The sequence below is a fragment of the Bubalus bubalis genome, chromosome 19, assembly GCF_019923935.1.
Source record: "Bubalus bubalis isolate 160015118507 breed Murrah chromosome 19, NDDB_SH_1, whole genome shotgun sequence".
Taxonomy (NCBI): Eukaryota; Metazoa; Chordata; class Mammalia; order Artiodactyla; family Bovidae; genus Bubalus; species Bubalus bubalis.
This window is the reverse complement of record NC_059175.1, coordinates 11,016,439-11,024,313: the sequence shown is the minus strand read 5'-3', so window position 1 is coordinate 11,024,313 and position 7,875 is coordinate 11,016,439. Positions and strand designations below refer to the sequence as shown.

General features: G+C 45.5%; 1 long non-coding RNA gene across 1 annotated transcript; it reads right to left on the bottom strand.

Annotated features, from left to right (window-relative positions):
• Nucleotides 1–2,125: 2,125 nt before the first annotated feature.
• On the bottom strand, nucleotides 2,126–7,457 carry LOC123330606. Its single transcript, XR_006546630.1, has 3 exons — nucleotides 6,597–7,457; nucleotides 5,222–5,338; nucleotides 2,126–5,067 (listed from the first exon to the last, which is right to left on the bottom strand). It is a non-coding gene; the product is annotated as an uncharacterized LOC123330606 (long non-coding RNA).
• Between the last annotated feature and the right edge of the window lie 418 nt (nucleotides 7,458–7,875).

Genomic DNA, 7,875 nt, shown 5'->3' with positions numbered 1-7,875 from the left:
TCGTGTGTGAATGAAAATGTACACTTTGGTTTGTAAGTAGTTACTAAGAAACTCTGAAACACACAAACAGATGCATTTCATAATACAAAAATCAAACTCTAATCATCACAGAAAATGTCAGATAGAAGGAAAAAAAGGAAAAAAAAATTGTATATTGTAGTTGTGAGTGCTCTATCCTTTTAGTTTTGAGTACAAATTAATTTCTTTCTAATCTTTAGGGGGAAAAAATGTGTGGAAACAGAAGAGGAGACTTGAGGCAGAAGCAAGGGTGGAGGATTTTAAACGATCCCTTGTGATCTGCAGTTCCTATCTCAGCCAGGATCGTCTCCAAACAGGCCTCAGTGGAAGAGAAGATGGAGTCGGAGGCCAGCTTCCTTGTTAATCAAACACGAAGCTGCTGTGTGCGCAACCCTGATGTCCAGGCTGCTGAAGGCGCTGATAGCTGAGGCCGAAGCACGGGAGAGCCTGATAACGGGGCCTCTGGCGGCCATTCTCGTGCTCCTGGCTGCCAGAGGTCATGCCTGGCTCAGGGACCTGATTCACAGCCTGGAGGTGGAGGGAGCGGGGTGGGGCTTTCCCTTTCTCAGCTTGTCTATAATTTACCCTGGTTTTCTGTCTGGCTCCTCTCTGCTTCAGAAGGGAGACTGGAGGGCTTGCCTACACTACACGAGAGTCCTAGGGAACTTTCTCAGTCGGTATTTCGAAATAAGCACTGGAGGCAGCCTGTCAGGCAAGTGCCGAGAAGCAAGAAATATGTGCAGAGGTGTGTGTGGGTGGGGGGTTGGAAGGGAACCTGGGCTCTGACTAGATGCCTTTTGTTCCTTTCATTCCAGGCTGCCGTTCCCATTGTTTTGACCAAGACGTTTTTTCTCCCCCAAATGCAAAAGCTGGAGCTATAGGAACAACCCACCCCTGGCCCTTTATACAAACAAACCCTGGGCTGCGAGCTACAGCCGGAAGCAAGAGCCCTGCTCCCGCTGAAGGCGCTGACAGCTCACCTCAGGGCTCCCTTCCAGCAGGCAGACGGGAGCGCGGCTTCTGCGACTCCCGCCGCTGGATGCAGGGTAGTTACTCTTAGTGAGACCTGAAAGGAAAATCAGGATACTGCTAGGCAGGCTTCAGACCTGCTGATCAGGGGGTTACAGAGAAGACCTTTCTTTTAGGTGTTTCAAAGCCTGTGCTCCTTAAGCTGGGTCCTCCCCAGCCTCTGGGCCATCCCCCTGAGATGAAAAGGTTGGGCCAGAGGGTGTTCAAACCCCTCTGTTGCTCCCACTGCCTCTGATCCCATGACCTTTAGCTGTCAGGACTATGGAGACCAGAAAAGTCCTGGAAAAGCCAAAAGACTGGAAAATCCCCAGATAGTTCTTCACCTTGGAATATCAGTACTTGATTTGGAACGCGCATGTGCGACCTCATGAAGTCACACAATAAAGATCTGACATAGAAGGTTTCCCTGGTTTCTCTACTCTGCCCCTTTAAATCCTGAAGAAGTCCGTTCACCTTTCCAAAGAGATTTAAATACCTGCTTAAGCCTTCCTTAGCCACTTCCCTGCCCCCATCCTGACTAGTCTTTCCAGTTTCTCTATCTAGTTAGCACTTCCTCAGACTGGGAGAGGGGGTGATGTTTGGTTTAAAAGCTCTCACTACAGGAAAGGGCTGCAGTTCCTCTCTGCACCCTTCTTTAAAAAAAAAAAAAAAATGATTGCACACATATATTTAACAGTAGAGTTTTACACAGAATGCTAAAAGCACTTTCTTCATATTTTGCAGAAGGCCTTGAAACATATGGACTTTCTATTAATATTCATACCATAGCACAGACAAATCTAACTCTTAAATAGATCCATTGCAAGTCATTTAGAGTTTGAAGGCTTAATGGCAAAAATGAAGGGAGAGAAAAGAGTAAGTGTATTTTTATAAAACTGAAGGAAAAATATATTTACGAAATAGTAAATAAAATTAAATATGGTCTTATGCTCCCCGAAGGAGATGACACCCAATTTGGAGCGGTGACTGCTATGTCCAAATAATCTCCATTTGGAATCTCTGTGATTGCAGAGATGAACTGCAGTTTAAGTTGCATCTTAAGCAGTTCACAGAGAGAGAAAGAGTTATTAACCAAGTTTTGAAACAACCAACATGATACATAAGAGATCACGCCATCTCTGACTTTGTTCCTCTTACAGTGCTACATGTATAGCCCCATTTTACAGATGGGAATACTGACTCTGAGATAACTAAGTTATTCAAAACTGTCAAGGCTCTTTAAAAGGTCAAATGAAGAGTAGAAACCAAGCCTTGTGATTCATAACACTCCCCCCACTCCACAGCACTGTTTAAAATATTGATCATCTTTCCTGAGGAAATGACTTGGCCTTCCATGTTCACCTGTCCTTGGATTGAAAGAGTGGAAAAATGGAATAAGTGGGGAGAGGTCAGTTCAGAGTTAAAACTCTTCCTAAAGGGATATGACTCCTCTCTTGCTATGCTCAAAAAGCTGCTTCTGCTTCCAGGATTTTCCAGAAACCCATAATCACAAAACCTGTAGCTCTTTTTGTCATGTGTAACTACTTAAAACTGTGCAGGCAGAGTCCAACCCAAGGGTCACCTTTCTGTTATGTGAGATGATAAAGCACAGCATTCACCGGGTATTACAGAGGGTAGGACACCCTCTCCAGTAGTAGCACTTTAGTGGTCATGTTCCTTGCTTTGACAGCGTCCTTTAGTAGACAGAGAAGTGTGCTACTGACCAGCGGGACTTTTTCCTGTTTAATGTGAAAGGGCAAGAAACTTAATTGGAATATGAATTTGGAAAAGATATTGATATGTTCATTTTTTTCTAATGCAATACTTATGAAAAGATATAATTTCAGTTCTGACTCTGCACAATTCACTGGTGGTTTTATAAGGCAAAGCTCATTTTGATTTGTTTTAAAATTCAGTTAAAAACATTGCTGTTGAGTGTTACTGGGGGTTCATGTCAAGGATTTTATATTTTCACGGTTCTGTTTTGTTGAGGTCCTGAAAAGGTCTATGAATATTCAGAGTATGAATTTGATCCAAGAAAAAAAGAAAGAAAAAAAGAAAAAGATGAAAAACCAAAACACACACAAAAAAACAAAAAGCCTCAAGAATGCAAAAATTTTTTGAAAATCACTAAACAATAGGCTTCTGATGGCCATGATTTAAACAAGATGAACTGCAAAGTCTGTCAGTCCATTTTGGCTTGAAAAATAGCAGATCCTTCTTTTTCTAAATTTCCTTAATCATCTCCTTTACAATGGTTTTCTATGCCCAAAGCGTACCATTTCATTCCCTAAAGACCTCTGTCCTGACTTGAACTTTGAACTGACTTGACAGAAGCAGTTTCTGGTTCTGTATTTTAGAGGGTTTGTTGGAGGAGGTTTTCAGGGAGGTCACGTTGAAAAGTCTGAAATGCCCAAGGATATGTGAGGAACTTTCTTCTGCAACACAGATGCACAGAACCCAAACAGCAGAACCAAGAGGGGGATGTGCAAGCAGGTGGCTCTGTTCCAGGGACGTCCCTACCTTTGGCTAACTCGCTCATTTTGATAGCACATTTATCTGGTGATGTCGCTTTGGCAGAAACAGTATGGTGGTTTTGAGTTCTTTCGGTGTCGCTGGTGGTTTTAAATGCCTTTTCCCCAGTGAAGTAGTTCACACACATTTCTTAGCCACAAAAGAGTTCAACGAAATGCCTTGGTAAATGAACACTTCCTCTGGACTCTTGCCTTTCTTCATCACCACACACATACAAGTTTCCCTTGTGGGAAACTTCCCATTTCTTCTATTCTTCATCCCAATGGAACTGGTTGTTTGGATTTTTATCATCAACTTAATTGCTTCATTTTGGTTAAAGATCATTTACTGTAATCACTGAAGATGTCTACTCATCAGAGGCCTATTAAACTTGCAGCTTTTGTTTAACTTTTGTATTTACTTTTAAACTGAAATATTTATGGTACAATATTATGTTAGTTTCAGGTCTACTAAAAGTAACAACTTTTAAATCAGATTTCAAAGGCCTCAGTTTTGTCATCTAAAAAAATGAAGATGGCAATAGGACCTCACTCAAGGGGACTGAGAAAACTGTACTGAGAAGATTCCAGCAGACCACTTCCTAGGTGTTCTATAAGTGTCTGATGCAATTATCCTAACTTCAGACAGGCCTCTTGTACTCTCTAGACTCAAGTCAGGCTGAGATGGGCATCTTCAGACATCCTTGAGAGGACGTGGGGAGAGATCTCAGTGACATAGTTTATGGTTAGCCATCCTTAGGGGGAAGCTTCCAGTCTCCCTCAACTTGCCTTAACTGCAGAAGTGTAAGTTTTCCCTTTCAGATCAAGGGATAAAAAGGCATCCCAGATCTCTACTTCTTCTCTGCCAATCCCAAGCCTCACACTGAACTGATCTGTGAGGGGAAAACATAAGCCTCCTCCTCCACATTAATTTCAATAGTTGCATTTCAAGCAGCAGACAATAAGTAGGCTTTTCTCTTTCCTTTATAAGGTGGCCAATCTGGGGGAAGGAGAAAGACTCAGGATAAGACTGGCACCAAGGAACAGGGTAAGACCAACTGGTCTCTATTCATGGAAGTACCTGTGGCATCAGCATCTCACCAGGTGCAGTGAGTCATAGGCTCCCTCCCTGCCCCTTGTCACTGCGGGAAGGAAAGGGACAGTGGCAGCTCCTGGGATGCTGCACGTGTTTGCAACTTGGAGAGGAATTTCTCATCCCTCCCTTGTTCTTGTCTGCATGCCTACTCCTGCTAGGGCACCTCTGACACAGTCCACCTGCAACTTCTTCCAAGATCCTCTTCCATGTTGTCCCAGGAGCTGTTTGGTTTTATCTCTTAGGATCTGAAAATGTTCTAGCCAAAGGGTTTTTTTGGTCATATTCATGTTCTCACGTTTTTGTCAAGTAGGGAATATAAGGAGGTTAACTTCTCTCGCTCTTTCTGTCTCAGAAACTCAGCCAGTGCCACATCAACACAGAATTAGGAGTCCTGAGCTCAGAACTCATGCTTTGTCTCCAAGATTATCCAACCTGTAAGAAATACCAGAACTTTCCTGAGATCCCTATCAGCTGGACATTAATCAGTATCTCACCTGAAAGAGGTGGTTTCTACATTAGATTTCACAGACTAATAGATGAACTAAACATATCTCTCCTGCCTTGGACAAAATATATTAATTCTTACCCCGAGTCACAAAGGTTAATGCTTAAGAGGCAGCCTGCTTGCGTGTGCACTTCACCACCTGTTGGCTACATGACCTGGAGCTCAGGTCTTTACTTCCCAGCACCTCAGTTTCCTCATCTGTAAAACAGAGACAGGAATCATATAACTGGCAGGGTTCATGGCAGGCAGACTGCCCAGCAATAGTAAAGACTCTGATGATACAGGCTATCAGTGACCCTGGCATGGAGAAGAAGGAGCTTCCAAATTCCAATTCAGCTCAATATTTAGGTTGGTATAAATAAGCCCAGCTTCCTGGGTGGCTCAGTGGTAAAGAAGCCTGCTAATGCAGGAGACACAAGAGACACTTTGATCCCTGGGTCAGGAATATCCCCTGGAGTAGAAAATGACAACCCACTCCAATATCCTTGCCTGGGAAATCCCATGGACAGGGGAGCCAGGTGGGCCACAGTCGTTGGAGTTTCAAAGAGTCAGACACGGATGAGTGAGCGTGCATGCACAAATAAGCACAACACATTCTTCACTGCACATCTTTGTCCAAGTTTCTCACATCCCTGGTTCTTTTCCCACTGACTTGATACTGGTTTTCTGCCTCTTTCCCTGTCCCCTCCCAGCTCCATCTCCCCAGGTACTTCTGCCCAAAGAGATCTCTCCTGTTTCCTTGCTTGTGGGCTTCTCTTGTGGCTCAGCTGGTAAACAATCTGCCTGCAATGCAGGAGACCTGGGTTCCATCCCTGGGTTGGGAAGATCCCCTGGAGAAGGGAAAGGCTACCCATTCTAGTATTCTGGCCTGGAGAATTCTGGCCTGGGGTGGCAGAGAGTCTGTCAGAACTGAGTGACTTTCATTTCACTTTCACCCCTCCTTCTTTTCATTTTCTATCGATTCAATGGACATGAATTTGAGCAGACTCCAGGAGATAATGGAGGACAGAGGAGCCTGGGGTGCTGCAGTCCAAGGAGTAACAAAGAGGCGGACAGGATTTACAGGCTGAACAACAACAACCTTTACATTCAAAGCAGAACTGTAAAAGGATTCCTTTTAAGCCACCCATGAAGGCAGGCCCACTGCTGGGCGCATGCTGGAGACGAGCAGTTGGGAAAAGTGGAATGCCTGGGCTATGGAGACCTTTGTCAGAAACTTGCGACCTACGCGCAAACCACTTTGTGATCTCCTCGGGGTGCTGCGGGGCTGCGCAGAGATTTGCAAATCCTGAGCTCAGGACTGTGAAGTCCGGGAAGGGAGCGTGCGCTGCGTGCGGAGGCGACTATTCCAATAATAGCTGCAGCCCGGGAGGATGGTGCGGTGACTCATACCCCTGGCGCATGTCCCCAGGCAGCGGTGTGGGCGGGGACGCGCACCAGGACAAGGGGGATTTACCTGGGGAGGCCGCCTGCAGACACTGACTCGGGAGGGAGCCGAGGGCACTAGGGCAGCGACGCTGACTCACACGGGAAAGCCAGAGGGCAATGACCAAATTTGAAAGAGCAAATCGCCTCTGTCTGGGAAGCTCTTAGAGAAACAGGAAGTGATCAGCTGGTACCAAGCTCAGGAAGGGAAAATCACCTGTCGTCGTGCCTTTGTGCTTGCTGAAATTTATCAAGATGAGCGTCTGCTGAACGCAGCACTGTGCTTCTGAGAAGTGAGACGCATCATTCCCACTCCTATGCTCCCTCTCCTTCTACCCCCTCCACCCCACCCCCACCCTGTCATTTTCAAAGCCTGCTGCGGGAGAATCCTGGCTCAAGCTCATTCCCACCCTCACGTGGAATTATTACTAATATAGCTAACATCTAGTCACAGATATCTGTTATCACAGATGACTAGATAACATCCAGTCATCTAGCAAACTCTAGGAGTTGGTGATGGACTGGGAAGCCTGGTGTGCTGCAGTCCATGGGGTTACAAAGAGTTGGACATGACTGAGTGACGGAACTGAACTGAACATCTAGTCACAGCCTTCGCGTTCAGTTTTTCAGGCTGTGATTAACTGAAGTGGTAGCCAGCTGAGAGGGTACTCTGCCCACCAAGATAACAGCCGGGACACCAGCCTAAGCCAGTCCAGAGGAAAGGAAATCTTTTCTGATATGTCTACCCAAAGGAGAACAGCATTTTTTTCTAAATAGCACACCATTCTGCATGCTAGCAGTGGTCCTGTTTACTGAGAACTTACTCTATGCCTGTCTGTGTGAAGAATTTCATACACATCGGCACATTTAATTCTTATAGCAATCCTAAGAAGCTAATTCTTGAAAGTGAAGTCGCTCACTCGTGTCCGACTTTTTGTGACCCCATGGACTGTAGCCTGCCAGGCTCCTCCGTCCATGGGATTTTCCAGGCAAGGATACTGGAGTGGGTTGTCATTTTCTTCTCCAGGGAATCTTCCCGACCCAGGGATTGAACCTGGGTCTCCCGCACTGCAGGCAGACACTTTACCGTCCGAGCCACTTTCAGTACCCTTTTTGAAGGATGAGGGAATGGAAGCACAGAGAGGTAGAGTGAACTGCCTCACACCACACAGCTGTTTCGGTCAGGTTTGGACTTTGACACAGGCCATGCTCCCTCCTGATATGATTTAGTCCTAGTTGATGAGGAGGAGGAGGGTGGTGATTTAAGTCTTTGGATGCCTTTTTTGTAGCCTGTGTTCTCAGGGGTGTTT